This window comes from Lygodium microphyllum, chromosome 30 (genome assembly GCF_053477565.2).
Source record: "Lygodium microphyllum isolate KBCC chromosome 30, Lygodium_microphyllum_v1.1.10, whole genome shotgun sequence".
NCBI classification, from domain to species: domain Eukaryota; kingdom Viridiplantae; phylum Streptophyta; class Polypodiopsida; order Schizaeales; family Lygodiaceae; genus Lygodium; species Lygodium microphyllum.
This window is the reverse complement of record NC_141164.1, coordinates 1,601,924-1,618,736: the sequence shown is the minus strand read 5'-3', so window position 1 is coordinate 1,618,736 and position 16,813 is coordinate 1,601,924.

Sequence of the window (16,813 nt, the reverse complement as noted above, 5' to 3'; positions counted from 1 at the left end):
TGTGTGTGTGTGTGTGTGTGTGTGTGTGTGTGTGTGTGTGTGTGTGTGTGTGTGTGTGTGTGTGTGTGTGTGTGTGTGTGTGTGTGTGTGTGTGTGTGTGTGTGTGTGTGTGTGTGTGTGTGTGTGTGTGTGTGTGTGTGTGTGTGTGTGTGTGTGTGTGTGTGTGTGTGTGTGTGTGTGTGTGTGTGTGTGTGTGTGTGTGTGTGTGTGTGTGTGTGTGTGTGTGTGTGTGTGTGTGTGTGTGTGTGTAACAATCCCATTTATTCTTAGGTTGCGAATCAAGATAACATCTTTTAAGACTTTTCATATACCATAATTTTTCTTCCAAAGGTGCAAGTCTTAATCATGCATGGTCACTTCCTTAAGGCACCACAAGGCATCTACGTTTGTATCTAGTTCAAAATAGGGATCACTAAGTCCCTTATGACTCATCCTTTTTTTCAAGACATAATATTAACGGCTTTAGAGTCTCAATTTTTATCTCTAGTCCCTTTCATGCATTTTCAACAAAATTTCAGAGATGATTGAATAACCCTTTTTCTAAGCAATCTAACCACACTTCTACAAGAGGTATTTCACACGATAATTCTCTTCTCAAGAGTGCAATATTTTCAAGAGACTTAATACTTAGAGCCTTTAGGGTCTTGCCTTTGAGGGCACACTTGCAAATGGTGGTTCTAAAATGTCAACACATAGTCTCTTAGATTCACGAGGTTTCCATTTTCTAGAAAATCTAAGTACAACTCCCGAAGGTGTAGAGAGTTAAATTCCAATTTGATTTGTTTATATTCTTTCCAAATTTATCCTATAAATTCCATGTCTTAAATCTAAGTTCTTTGACCATTTTCTTTGATCTTTGAGGATCCATGTGTTTTGGGCTTCACATCTCTCTTTAAGCACTTATATTTTCTTTTGAGTAACTTATTCTAACATTTTGATACACAATCTTAGCATGGGTAGATCAACAAGGACTCTTGAGGTAGAATTTTTTAGAATTGCCATATAAATCTCTCACTCTGTCAATCCACTAGAATTGACTCCACACTATGAGCAAGCTAAAGAGTGTAAGAGAGATCCCCAAAATATAAAAGCAAGAGAGAAAACTAGAGGAGCACCTAGAGCTCCTTCACTATTTGAGGTTTTCATGTTGTCTTATTCAACGAAGTAGTAGAATTTAGACATCATTGTGGAGCCATCCCTTAGATTGGTCTTCTTTATGAGATTCGGTAGTGCCCTTGTGCACCTTCAAGTTTCCAAAGGTAGAGTTACTTGACCAATTGATTCAAGCTCCACATGAATAGTTTGTCCTTTTAGATCTTCTCTTATTGATTCTCTCTATCTCACTTACTGTATGCTCTCTCTCTCTCTCTCTCTCTCTCTCTCTCTCTCTCTCTCTCTCTCTCTCTCTCTCTCTCTCTCTCTCTCTCTCTCTCTCTCTCTCTCTCTCTCTCTCTCTCTCTCTCTCTCTCTCTCTCTCTCTCTCTCTCTCTCTCTCTCTCTCTCTCTCTCTCTCTCTCTCTCTCTCTCTCTCTCTCTCTCTCTTTGTGGAGTTAATTGCTATGGTCTGGAGTTGGTCAAGGATTCCAAGGGATTTCCATTGATGCATTTGAGGGTGTTGAACATAAGGACAATGATGATAATCAGTTTGCTATCATTGGCACCTATTTTGTACAATGGCAATTATAAGTTTTTGTTTGACTCCTTCTCCCTTTCATCTCCACCATAGCAACGACTTTGATTATGTCATTGATGATGAACATGAATCTTGATGATAAGGCATGCATGATGATGTCAATGAGTTTGTTGTGATAATGATGACCGAAGCTAGTATATCGATGGTTTAGCTCAATGATGACAAAGACATTTGAAAGTGGTGGCTAGAGGATCAACAGGGGAAAACAAGAAGTATTAAGGTTCTTTTATTAATCTTAATATTATACCACCCCCCATAAGCCCTTTTTCATGAGAGATCGGGATATTACATCCTCACACACTTTAATCCACATGTATCTTACTTCCACATCTCTATGTTTGAATCGGACCACATCATGCAACCCTTCTCTAAATAGAACAACTACACCACCCAATCCCCTCAGCCTTTAGGCCTCTTGGGTTGAAATCAAAATGTACTTTCCCATCTATATTCATGTATACTATGTAAGTTGTGGCCCACACATTGGTGTGTCTTTGAGTGCATAGCAATTTCTGACTCCTTGAAAGTAGCTTCAAAGTACCCTCCATCAAGCCTCAAAGCTCTATTACTATTTCAAATTATCATATGGGAGATCTTATATGTTGCACATGGTGACACAGATTGGCGATAACTAATTAATGCACCTCTGACCATTTATGGTTATTACTATTATTTCAAAAATTATTCATAATAAAATTCATGGTTCTATTAATGGGAGAGGTGGGAGAAAAAAAAAGCATAGACACACATGTCAAATTGCACATCAATGGAGTTGAAGATTATGTTGACTTGAACACCACAATATGGCTTGTGTTGACTTTGAAACTATTAGGCTACATCTTTAGGACCTTTTCCTCATTCTTCTAATGTTGAAAGGTCTATGGATAGTGGAACATTCATTACTTAATTTGATATTAAAGTTATGAAACCTCTTCACTTGAAATTAACAAAACATAAAAAGAACATAAGAAAGTTTGATGCCAAAGTATATGTTGGCCTCAATACTCAACAACAAGACATTGGATGGAGCTCTTATGATTTCAAGATCTTCAACCTTATTAGATCAACTATCCCTCACCTAGTTGTCTCGTACTCTGACTCTAAACCAACCATGCATCATTTTTTTCTATCCCAATAAAGCAAAGAATATAATACTATCTTTGAGGTATTGCTTTGTAGTTGAAACATGAAGGCACAAAGATAGCTCCACAATCCAAGTGATGCTCCCTAGAAGCAAACACCTCAACTTCTTCAAATTCACAACAAGGAAACCCACTGTTAAGAGAAGAAGAAGAAGGAGAAGTTGAAAAAGGAGAAGAGCTTTGCCTCACCGGGCCCCTCATTCTCTTATATACTCCTCCTCACACACAACTCCAGACTCAACCTCTTACCAAATAGGAAAAAGATAAGGGAAGAAAGAGATGGAGATGAGCTTCACTATCCCAAGTTCCTCATTCATGCACAAACTCTCACACACTCTCTCTTCCCTTCACTCACAAGTAATAGTTGCACAAGATGGAAGAAAATAAGCAAGAAGGGTAGTTGTTCAAAGTTTGTGCATCAAATCCTATTAGATCAACATATTCTATTGTGGGCACCATGATCTCAAGTGGTTTCAAAATCTCACTTGTACCCTTTGTTTGATAATAGTTGAATGTAATTGGGCTTTGAAGGTTCTGGTGTCCTACTTCTCTTAGGTTTAGATCACTATGACTTCTGAGGCAAGCTTGATCCATCAATTTGAGCTTGAAGAGTGTCCTCAACTTCCATTGTCCAAGTGGTTGCTATTTCTTGCTTTGCTTGAGTTGTGAATTGTGCCAATTGTACTCTAGCTTCCTTAGTTTGGTTTTGCATTGTCTTTATGTCTTGAATTTTGATTATGATTTCCTTAGTTTCCTTATTTCTCTCCTCTAGCTAGACCTAGAGGTCTTGAAGTTATCAAGTAGATTGATACAAAGACAATTGGTATGTCTCTTTCACTCCATCCAATTTAAGCTCTATTCCCTCTTTCCTTAACTACATGAGCCTCATCGTGTTGACTCAGTGGACCATTGTTATTCCTCTCAAGAAATAAATGTGATTTCTTCTATAGACTTTCTTTCTTCAACTCAATTATTTCTATCTGCATGCTTTGTGTGGCTACCATAAGCTATTGGATATCACTCTGTGCTACAACCAAGTATGGTTCCTCTACAATCTATTCCTTTCCTTTGCATGTTCTCTCTACTCATTAAGCTAATACAACCTCTACCCTTTGTGATATGGATTCATCCCTTTTGTGGATGTCTTCTGCATAGGAGAGGCAAATGGTTGTAAGGGTATCTTCTTGTTGCTTAGTGAGTGCAGCCTCCATTTGCCACACTTCTTTTTCTTATTCCTCTATTGTGGTGTAGATTATATATTTTGCTTCCTTTGTTATTCCCTTTCATATGTTATTCTAAGTATTCTTGCTCTTCTTTGTGTTTTCTTGATTCATTTCCTTTGAAGGGGACTTTGTCTCCTCCTCCTCTCTTCCCTTTTTTCCCTTCTCCTTCTTTTGTAAGAGGATTATGTTCCATACTTCTTGAAGGTGAACATCCCCTTGATGGGTTGGGATCTCTTGGTGGATTAGGAACATCCAAGGTAGGCTATGTATTGTCAAAAATACCTAGGGCCATATTAAGAACTTTGGTGAGAGCATTACCTCCAACCATAAGTCATTCAAGTTTTTCTTAACTATCTCTCTTCTCATAATTTCTTCCATTAAGCCCTTGGGAATTGGTAGAAGTAGTTTTGTGCCGATTGTTCATATGGAATTTCACTTGATTGTGCATCCTAGAAGACCATCACAGAAGTTATATGCTTCTTTTCTTGCTACTCTTTCAAGCATATAGTCAATATAAGATAGAGGACAACGTTCACGTTTTGTGGTGGCAATTATCTTTTTTTGATTTACACATACTTTGATTTCTCCATTCTTTTTGTATACCATGACAATGGGTGATATCAAAATTGTGTGGTCAACCTTGTACACGAATCTTGATTTTTGAAGTTTTTCTAGTTGCTCATGAATATGGTGTGCATAGAGGATTTCATTAGGTAAGGCCATTGTTTGACTAGAATGGCAACAAGATTTAATGGAATTGTATGTGTTAGCATAGGAATGGGTTCTCCTTTAATGTCATAATTGTTGAGATATCGAGCTCCACTCGTGATATGCCAGGGTGACCATTGTGCATTTATGTCACCGACTTGTCAGTTGCAGATGCGGTTAGTACACTGCCCATGAATAATAGCTACATGACAGCTATCCTTATCTACTCTAGTTCGTGGCTTAGTTAGTATGCCACCTTAGTTAGTTGAGTTTGGTTTGAGACCCATATATAGGGCTCTTCTATTCCTATGCACTTGAGTTCTTTTTGGCTTACACAACTAAGAAGAGGAAAACTATTTTCAGCCTCCCCCTCTGTGTGTATTCCCCCATTGTGCAAGCAAGAAAGCTACAAGTGGGACTCCTTCCTTCTCTCCCACAATCTTGACATGGTATCAGAGCCTTGTTCGTGGTAAGGAGCTCAAGAAAGCAAGCCAAGCTCGCGGTGTTCTGGTAAGAGGAGCAGTGTTGCTTTCATTTTCTGTTTTGGGAGCAAATCTCTGCAGGTAGCACATCCGGAAATTGCAAGAGTGCATTGTCTCAGGTTGAGACGCCCTTCGTGGTGAAGCAAAGGGTAGTATATGTTGCGGGCAAGGGCTTTAGCCCTTGGCGACCCTGTTTTTTTTATTTGAGGCCATTTCGGGGCCTGTTTTGGAGGCGGAAGTTTTCTGCACGCACTCAGGAAAAGGCCCAGTTTTATGCTGTGCAGTCACTGTTCTACAGGTCGGTGAAAAGTTACTGTAGAAATTACATCGTATGCCTGTGCGCAGAGACATTAGGAGTTACAGAATCATCCTTGTTGCCTGTTGATGCAAAATCGTCGCTAGGAAGTGACTGTGTGGTTAAATACCACTTTCGTCAGTTTTGCAGATTTGTCCTTGTGAGGCTGAAGCTGTGTTCTCTGCAGTGACAGAATTTTTTGCAGTATTCTGTAATGGCGTCTGATTCTCTTTCACAGATTGTAACTGAAAAGTTTGACAAGAATAACTTCCAAGCATGGAAGTTTAGAATGACGAATTTCCTTATGGGAAAAGGATATTGGGAATTTGTTGCAAGAAATGAAGAAGAACCAGTTCTTCCTGATGTTCCCAATCAACAGCAAATGCAGGCATTCAAAGCATGGCATGAGAGAGCCAGGAAAGTTATGTACTGGCTGTCTATCAGTATTTCAGACTCTATGATTGTGCATATTCAGGATGCAAGTACGCCAAAGGAGGCATGCGATACTTTGTCAAAAATGTATAGCACAAATACGCAAGCCAGGAAAATGCAGCTCAAGCAAGAGTTGCATAATGTGCAAAGAGAAAGTATGAGCATCAATGACTACCACATGAAGGTGAAGAAGATTGCAGATACACTTGCTTCCATTGGGTCGCCAGTGGAAGATGATGATTTAGTTTCTGTGACCTTGAATGGTCTAGGAAAGGATTATGCACAGTTTCGGACATCCATTTCAGTTCATGAAAGATTTTCTGATTTTGAGGAGTTGATTGCTCTTCTAATTTCTGAGGAGCAGAGAAATGGTGGTGCATCTTCTTCAGGAGGAACTTCAAAAGAAGTTGTCTTCTACTCAAATGCTGGAAGAGGTAGAGGCAGAGGTAGAGGAGGCCGATCTGGAGGCCGTGGTAGAAATCAGAATATGCAGCAAACTCAAGAAAACCAGTCCTATGGAGGAGGACGTGGTAACTCTAGAGGCAGGGGGAGCCAAAGAGGTCGTGGTGGATGGATGCAAACAGCAATGTTGAATGCTACTATTGTGGTAAAATGGGTCATATGGCTAAGGACTGCTATAAAAAGCAGAATGACATCATGAATGGTAAATTGCAACAAGGGAATTATGCATCTTCTAGTAGACAGGGTGATGACAGAAATGAGCATTTGTTTATGGTGCAGCACATGAACAATTCTGTGACAAGTGCAAAAGAAAGCAACGATGTATGGTATATTGACTCAGGTGCATCAAACCACATGACAGGTCATGCAGAATGGATGGAGGATACAAGGAAAATGGAAAAACCAGGATTTGTGGAGACTAGTGATGATATTGCACATCCTATTGTGCAGATTGGAAAAATTCCTTTGTCTATGCAAGATGGGAAAAAGAAATACCTGTCCGATGTATTTCATGTCCCGAATATCACCAAGAATCTGGTTTCTGTTGGTCAAATGGTTGAGCAGGGCTTGCAGGTCAGATTTAATCCTCATGGATGCTTTGTTGAGGATATGAAAAATAAAGGTCGTTTGATAGCAAAAGGAAAGAAGAAGGGCAGAATGTTTACATTGGATGCAGACATGCCTGAATTGAGTGCAGCAATGTTTGTACATGGGACCGATGTAGTTGCAGATATTGATATCTGGCATAAACGCATTGGTCATGTTAATGTACACCGACTTAAATCAATGCAGGCCCAAAACATTGTTGCAGGATTGCCTAAATTCAAGGTTGCAGAAATGCATAAGGTATGTGAAGCCTGTCAGTTTGGAAAACAGGCAAGGAAACCATTTCCTAGACATGTTCAAGAGAGTAAGAAGCCATTGGAATTAATCCACTCTGATGTGTGGACTACTAAAGCTGCATCTCTTGGAGGTTGTCATTATTTTGTCACTTTTATTGATGACTATAGCAGAAAAGTTTGGGTGTATTTTATGAAAAAGAAAAGCGAAGTTTTTGGGCATTTCAAAACTCTTAAAGCTATGGTTGAAAAAGAAACAGGCCTGCAAATAAAATGCCTAAGGTCAGATGGAGGGGGAGAGTACCTCTCAAATGAGTTTGCAACGTTCCTGCAGGAGCGTGGCATAAAGCAGCAATATTCATGCAGTCATACCCCACAACAAAATGGAATTGCAGAAAGGAAAAACATGCATATTGGAGAGGTATCTCATGCCATGCTCAACGAAAAAGACTTGCCAGATTTTTATTGGGCTGAAGCAGTTGCTACAGTAGTCTATATAATGAACAGGACTCCCACTGTAGCAATACATGAGATGACTCCAAAGGAGAGGTATACTGGTAGGAAACCAGATATTTCTCATTTGAAAATTTTTGGTTGCATTGCCTATGTATATGTGCCAGATGAGTTGAGATCCAAGTTGGATCCAAAAGCTGAGAAGTGCATCTTTATTGGTTACTCTCTGCAGCAGAAAGGGTATAGATGCTATAACCCTTCTACTCATAAGTTTACAGTGAGCAGAGATGTTGTTTTTGATGAGATGAGTAGCTGGTATAAACCAGTAAATGTGATTGATGATGTAGATGCACAAAATGGTAATGCTGCACAGAATTCATAGCAGCAGTCACAAGATATTAGTGGACCTGGAGCGTCCTCTAGCAGTGGTTCACATTCTTCGCCATGGACAGGCAGATTGAGATCAGGAGAATCTTCTCAAAGCAATGCAGATAGTGGTATGCAGGTATCACGAAAAGGAAAAGAGAAGGTAGATCAGCCCATGTTTGATGTGAATGCAGGTCACTCTTATGTGGATGGTGAATCCAGTGGCTCAGAATAGAGCATTGATGATGAGTTGGGTATTCCTTCTATTGTTACACCTGGAGTAAGGAAGACCAAGAATGTTTTGAGAGCACCTGGGAGTGAACCTACTTTGCGCAGGTCTACCAGAGCTAGGTATCCTGTGGATAGGCTGAAATATGATGGATTTACAGCCATTCACTATGCATATATGGTCAAAGTGATACAGGAACCCGAACCCACTTCTTTTGAGCAAGCCATGGGAAAATAAAAATGGGAGAAAGCCATGGATGAAGAAATGGATGCTTTGGAAGCAAATGCTACATGGGAATTGGTACCTTTGCCTAAAGATAAGAATGCAATTGGCTGTAAGTGGGTTTATAAGGTGAAGCACAATGCAGATGGTTCTGTGAATAGATACAAGGCAAGATTAGTAGTCAAGGGGTATGCACAAACATATGGCATTGATTATGAAGAACCATTCAGTCTGGTTGCAAGGATGGCAACCGTAAGAGCAGTCATTTCTATGGCTACATCAAAGGGATGGTCTTTACATCATATGGATGTAAAGAATGCCTTCTTGCATGGTGATTTGCAAGAAGAGGTCTATATGGAGCAGCCACCAGGTTATGTGCATGCTGTTCATCCTGAGTTTGTTTGCAGGTTGAAGAAAGCCTTGTATGGCTTGAAGCAAGCACCTAGAGAATGGTCTAACAAGATATGACAGTATCTTGTCACTATTGGCTTTCATATTTCCAAGGCAGATTTCTCACTTTATGTGAGAAAAACAGAGAAAGGTATTATGCTACTTGTCATTTATGTTGATGATTTGATTATGACAGGTGACAGTGATGAAGATATCCTTCATGTGAAAATGCTATTGAAGCAGAAGTTTGAGATGAAGGATTTGGGAGAGCTGTGTTATTTCTTGGGCATTGAGGTGATTAGATCACCAAGTGGGATACAGCTCTTGCAGAGGCAGTATGGATTGGACATGCTGTCCAAATATGGGATGACAGGCTATAAGCCTATTTCAGTTCCTTTGGAGCAGAATGTGAAGCTGAGCGCAGATGCAAGTGAGCTTCTGGAAGATCCTACTATGTACAGACGCATAGTAGGAAGCTTGATTTATATGACTATTACCAGGCCAGATTTGAGCTATGCTGTTGGATTGGTAAGTCAGTTTATGCAAGCTCCAAGGAAATCGCATTTGGATGCGGCTAGACGCATACTCAGGTATGTGAAGTCCACATTGCAGTATGGACTATTTTATGAGACTAGGATTCAGATATAGTTGCATGGATACACTGATGCTGATTGGGCTGGTAGTATTTCTGATAGACGATCTACCAATGGGTATGTGTTCTCTTTTGGGAGTGCTGCAGTCACTTGGAGCAGCAAGAAACAGCCTGCAGTTGCCTTGTCGAGCACAGAGGCTGAGTACAGGGGTGCAGCAATGGTTGCATGTGAGGTAGCTTGGTTGCATAAGCTACTTTATGATATGCATCAATCTACAGATGGGCCAGTTGTCATTTATTGTGACAACATGAGTAGTATACACTTGGCAAATAACCCAGTCTATCATGCTAGAACAAAGCACATTGAGGTGCATTATCACTATGTGCGGGAGAGGGTTTTACTAGGTCTTATTGATCTAGTTTATGTCAGCACAGAGGATCAAGTAGCTGACATATTCACGAAGGCATTGGGCGCAGAGAAGTTGCGCAAGTTCAGAGACTTGCTTGGTGTCCAGGAATTGGGATTGAGCTCGAGGGGGAGTGTTGAGATATCGAGCTCCACTCGTGATATGCCAGGGTGACCGTTGTGCATTTATGTCACCGACTTGTCAGTTGTAGATGCGGTTGGTACACTGCCCATGAATAATGGCTACATGACAGCTATCCTTATCTACTCTAGTTCGTGGCTCAGTTAGTATGCCACCTTATTTAGTTGAGTTTGGTTTGAGACCCATATATAGGGTTCTTCTATTCCTATGTAGTTGAGTTCTTTTTGGCTTACACAACTAAGAAGAGGAAAACTATTTTCAGCCTCCACCTGTGTGTGTATTCCCCCATTGTGCAAGCAAGAAAGCTACAAGTGAGACTTCTTCCTTCTCTCCCACAATCTTGACAATAATAAGTCCAATCGAACACATCATGATATTCCTTGAGTAAATTGATGAGCATACCTTCATCTTCAACATCAATGTCCTTTGTGATAAAGATCGGTTTAGGCGTTTCCCCTTTATCTATAAGGTTCACCTTCTTCACTTTTAGAGGTCCCTTAATAGGTTTGTTGAAATCTCCTTATCTCTTTGCATCAACTATTGTATATGAAGTGCCTAGGGAAATATTGTAGTTCCCATTGATTGCTTGCTTTAAAATTTGAGTCTTTCTAAGAATTCTAGAGTCACTTTCTTCTCAAATGGTTATAAGAATCCTCCATATGCTATCTACTTTAGCTAGTATCTCAGCCAACTACTATTGTGAATCCATTGTAAGGCCTAGGAGTTCACTAAAGATATCTATACTTTGATGCTTTAGATCCATGAGCCTTGTCACCAATGCCTCAAGTGAATTTTTTGAAATATCAAAATTTGTGGCATTGTGAGAACTATCTAGCAACTCCCAAAGGTCTACATAATGTCTCTTGTATACTTTCATCAAGCCATGGTGCTAGTGTGAGTTTTGTGGTCTCTTAGTTGATGTGTTTGATGACTCCATAAATCATATCAAGAATTAGAGTGCTTTTTATATCAGGTTTGTTTTTGTTTTGGTGTTGAGTGTGAGTGATTATTTCTTCCCACAAATTAATGTTTCGATTTTCTTAGTTTAGCTAAGCTCTCAATCAATTGTGATTCCATGTTCAATGTTTAAGCAATCTTCACTTAATGTATGAAATGTGTCCTTAAGTGTTACTAGGATTTCTTGTTTTCCAATTAATGAGGTGAACAAGCATGCAAGCAAATCCTTTCAATCATTCAACACAAATTTCAAATGGTTTTGATCACACAACCTTTCATCTAGTACTTATTGTCCAAACAATTGAGGTCATGTGGCAAGGTCTTGGTGAATGCTCCTAAGGGTTGAGTTGAGTGTGGCCTAGCTATATCTAACCCTAAGTGCCTAGGTGAAGAGTCTAAGAGATAAGGGATGGTTGGGTACGTGCCTATGTTCAAGGATATTTGGCCCTCAAGCTTCCTTTGAAGATTTGAATGGCCAATCTTGGAGTTGTAAAGGTTGGTTATTGAGTGTCTAGTGGAAAAGGTGTGCATAGCTAACCAAGAACAAGTGTGTGACCCTAAGAATGACATGGCTAGATGTGTCACAATCCATGTGTGTGTGTGTGTGTGTGTGTGTGTGTGTGTGTGTGTGTGTGTGTGTGTGTGTGTGTGTGTGTGTGTGTGTGTGTGTGTGTGTGTGTGTGTGTGTGTGTGTGTGTGTGTGTGTGTGTGTGTGTGTGTGTGTGTGTGTGTGTGTGTGTGTGTGTGTGTGTGTGTGTGTGTGTGTGTGTGTGTGTGTGTGTGTGTGTGATGCTATTATGGGTTCACATATGGTGTATGAAAATGGTACCTTAAATATTCGATAGATGCCTACAAAGGAGAAGAAGAAGTAGAAGATTTTTGCCTCACTAGGTCCCTTTCTCTAACACAAACTCTCCCTCATAATAAAAAACTCTAGACTCAACCTCTTGTCAAATGGGAAAAGATGAGGGAAGTATGAGATAAAGACGAGCTTCACTATTGTAAGGTCCGCACACACACACACACACTCTCTCTCTCTCTCTCTCTCTCTCTCTCTCTCTCTCTCTCTCTCTCTCTCTCTCTCTCTCTCTCTCTCTCTCTCTCTCTCTCTCTCTCTCTCTCTCTCTCTCTCTCTCTCTCTCTCTCTCTCTCTAACCGTCTCCTTGCCTCTCAAGAAATAGTTGCATAAGGAAAAATACAAAAGCAGTAAGAGTAGTTGCTCAAAGTTTTCACACACAAAATAAGGGGTAGAGTTAGGGTTCATGCCCCTCTGAATGAGGGTTAAGGTTTTTATCCAAGTTGGGTGCCCTATCCACCCTTATGGCTCATGACTGGTCCTTGTCTTGATTAGTGCTTCAACAAAAGGTTAATTGGACCTAATCTAAGCTAAAGTGAATAGAGTAACATGCCCTAGACCTTCACGTATATTGTGGGTTGTCTAATCTAGCATTGGAAAATATTACAACTTGGTCAAGTAGCTCTCACAAAATATTGCAAAAAATACATTGTCTTCTCGTGTGCTAAATAATTAGTGCCTAAAATAATGTAATGAAGGTAGAACAAGAAATTTTCTTGCCAAAATAGATTCTAGCGTTTTGACTTTGACTTTGCTTCGACTTTGGCTTTACTTCATTGACTTTGCCTTTCCTAGTTGTAGTTAACCCTATCAATAAAAGGATTTTATTTGCTTTTTTTGGAATTTTTGAATGAGAGAGATTTTTCTTGATTTTGCTAGACTTTTCGATTATCTCTCTCTAAGTTGAGCATACATTTCTTAGGAGGCCAATGTTTGAGTCCAAGTTAAACCTAATGAAAGAGGTAGAGGATGCATATGAGGCTATTTTGAGGGTTAGGATACCTCTTCAATATCGCCATCATCTCCTCATTGGTCTCTTGATTGGATGATAATTGCATCCAAATGTGATTTCCATGGAAATTGAATAACCTGAATCTCCAAGCTAGCTATGTAGTTTAGTTCTAGCCTAGTGATAGTCAAATAAATAAGGTTGCCCACTATCTTTCTATACATATTGAAATTTCTTAGGAGTCCAATGTTTGAGTCAAAAGTAAACCTAATGAAAGAGGTAGAGGATGCATGGGAGGCTATTTTTGCGGGTTAGGATACCTCTTTAGTATCAGCATCACCTTTGTAATTGCATCCAAATGTGGCTTCCATGGAAGCTGTATAAACTACATGTGTTTCATGGAATCCAATGCTAATAAGATATTCCACAATCCTATCATGACATGCCTTCGGTGCTTGCATTAGCCCATATAAGGGCTTATGAAGGCTACATACATAATTAGGATAACTATCATCCATATAACTAGGTGCTTGTTCCACATCAACATCTTCTTGCAACTCCCCATGTAAGAAGGCATTTTTAACATCCGTTTGATGTACAATCCAACCATTTGATGCAGCCACTCCTATGGTGGGCCTCACAATAGCCATTTTAGCCACTAGAGCAAAAGCATCCTCACAATCAATGTTATGAGCATGTGCATACCCTTTAGTAACTAGCCTTGCCTTATAGCATTCAATAGATCCGTTAGACTTATGCTTCACCTTGTAAACCCATTTGCAACCAATAGCTTTCTTGCCTTCTGGTAAAGGCACCAAATTCCATGTGTCATTTGCTTTAAGTGTAGCATTTTTCATCCCTAGTAGTATCCCAATGCTCATAATCCATTGCATCCTCAAAACTAGTAGGCTCAATATCCTACACAACCTTATCCATGTGTGCATAGTGATGAGCTATATAGCTATCATACATCCATCATTGCATTGGCTTTCTAAATCTAGTTGACCTACATGGACCTAGATCACTATCAGATTCCTTAGCATCCTCTTGTGCCTTCCTCACATCAAGTATCTTAATAGATAGAATCCCAAAATTTTCATCCAAGCTCTACTCAAAACCATCTACATCCACATCAACATGAGAGAAACCTGATGATACATCAGACATAAGGGGTGAGTCTCCAACCTTTTTCTTTCATTTGCTTGTGGTGGAGTGACTTGGGACTATAATCAACACCTCCAAGGTCTATCAAAAGACCCATGAGTACTCTACTCATGGAAGAAATGAATTGCCAGAACAATGCATCCAGTAAGTCTTCCAATGCTTTGCATACTAGGGGCAGATCACAACAGAAAGGTAGGAAAGGGCAAGAAGATAGATGATAGCAAGGAAGAGAAGAAAGAGAGTTAGCCTAAGAATAGCAGTATTAAAATTAAAGAGGTGAATGTGGTCACTCATGACAGTGATAGTGGGAATGACGTACTCTTTGTTTCTTCACACTTTAGTACACATGCTTTACTTGCAGATACAGATGATGACATGCACACTTGGATTCTAGATTCAGGTGCTTCCTTTCATGTCACCTCTCATCGTGAGTGGTTTTCTAACTATACAGGGGGTCGACATGGTGTTGTCCATCTTAGGGACAACTATGCATGTGACATTGCAGGTATTGGTTATGTGCAGTTGCAATTTTAGCATGGTTCTATCTTCACACTTCAGCACGTACGGCATGTACCTCAGCTTAAGAAGAGCTTGATTAGCATAGGGTAGCTAGATGACGATGGAATTCATACCACCTTTGGTGATGGGAAATGGAATATTTCTAAGGGATGTAGAGTGATTGCCATAGGTTGTAAAAGTGATACCCTATATCCTCTCCATGTATCTAGTGTGTGTGACCATGTTGTTGCCGTGGCCGAGTAGCCAAGTGTTTCTTCGTGGCATGGCCAGTTGGGACACATGAGTCAAACTAGAATGAAATTGCTTTCTCATTTGGGTTACTTGCCTTGTCTTCGTTATGTTGATTTTGAGCATTGTGATCATTGTGTTTATGGTAAACATGCACATACGTCTCATAAGAAGTCTCTTTCGCTGAAATCTTCTCCTCTAGAGTTAGTACATTCTGATGTATGTCAGATGCCAGGGTCATCTTTAGGGGGAAAGAAATACTTTGTCACATTTTTTGATGATGCTACACGGAAGGTATGGGTTTACCCTATTCATAGCAAGGATAAAGTGCTTGACAAGTTTCAAAAATTCTTGGCATTGGTTGAAAATCAAACTAATAAGACACTTAAGTGTCTTCACTCTGACAATGGTGGGAAGTATGTGTCGAAGGCCTTTCAGGCATTTTGTGACAGCAAAGGGATAAGGAGGGAGTTCACTGCCCCTCATAATCCACCCCAAAATGGAGTTGCAGAGCGTATGAATCAGACTATACAAGATAAGGTACGTATGATGCTGTCTCATGCTGCATTACCCCATGGCTTTTGGGCAGAGGCTCTTATAACAACTATTCACTTGATTAATCGATCACCAAACAGGTCTTTGAGGGGGAGTTCCCCAAGAAGTGTGGTCGGGCAAGCCACCTTCGTATGCACACTCAAAAGTGTTTGGTTGCGAGGTTTTTGTGCACATTTGTAAAGAAGAATGCAACAAACTTGAGCCAAAGTCTTATAAATGCATTTTCCTAGGATATGGTGACAAGGGTGAAATGGGGTATAGATTATGGGATCCCGAGAAAAGGAAAATAGTACGCAGCAATGATGTTATCTTTTGGGAAGATCTCATGCATAAGCAGCCAGAAAAGATTGAGGAGATTTGTAAGGTTGTATTCCAAGAAGAAATACATTTTTGAATAGCAAAATGTGCCTGCTATACGACAACAAATACCTGTTGTAAATGAACCTACAAGTGCAAAAAATAATGCTAGAAATGATCAACCAGCCATTATGTTAACCCCAAGTCGAGATGGCAGAAAAATGAAGGAAAAAGTGAAAAAAAAAGGAAAAAGAGCAAAGATATGCAGGCGGTCTCTAAAGCTAAGCTGGGCAAAAAGCGCAATTTTAAATGAAAGGTGCCTCAAAAGGCTCTAAAAACTCTTGTAAAAGAGCACCAGGCTCCCTCCTGTGCCAATTGTAAAATATTAGACGGGTGTAGACTAGAGGCATAAGGCTAGAAGATGGAAATAGAGAAAGGACCTTGCCACAACGGCCGGTCATGTAAAAAAAGGGATGGGCGCCCGTGGGATTTTAGGGCTTGTATATAAAGTTCAAAAAGTGAATGGAAGCTCATTCTTTTGGTGTGGGACTAACAAGAGTTCTTTTCTTCTTCTCTTCTTCTCTTCTCCTTGCTTGTGTGTGCTCTTGAGAGAGGGAGTGTGAGAGTGTGAGGGAGTGAGTGTATGGGAGTGAGGGATCAAGAGGGTGAAGCTCTTCACCATCTCCTCTTCCCTTATTCTCTTCTCTTCTCTTCTCTTTTCTTGTGCACACGGCTATGGTGGATGGAGCTTGGAGATGGAGGAGGCTTGAGGATGCTTGAGCTAACATCTAGGATTGTGAAGCTACCGGCATATGCGAGAGAGGAGAAAACTCATTTCGGCATCAAGGTAAGCTCACTACACTCGTAGGATCGACGGCGCGTCGGCTAGGTGAGAGATAGCCATTAGAGCTCGCTTGAAACACTTGAAACAATAAGCGGTCCGTGGGTTTTGGCAATTGAGCGTGAGCTCCCTCTACATTTTGGTTCCATTTCCAGGACCAACGGATTCAAGCTTGAGCACTTGCGCACCTCATATCGAGCATCGAAGTAAGGGATTCATCCCCGAACCGGAGCTTGAGATAGATAGGAAGTTGGGTTTTTTTATCTTCAAAGAAAGTAAGTATTTTGGGTTATTTTATTTGTTTGATGATTGGAAAACATGGAGACATCATCTTAGTTTTTTGCTTTTGATTCTTGTTGCATTTAGCGTAG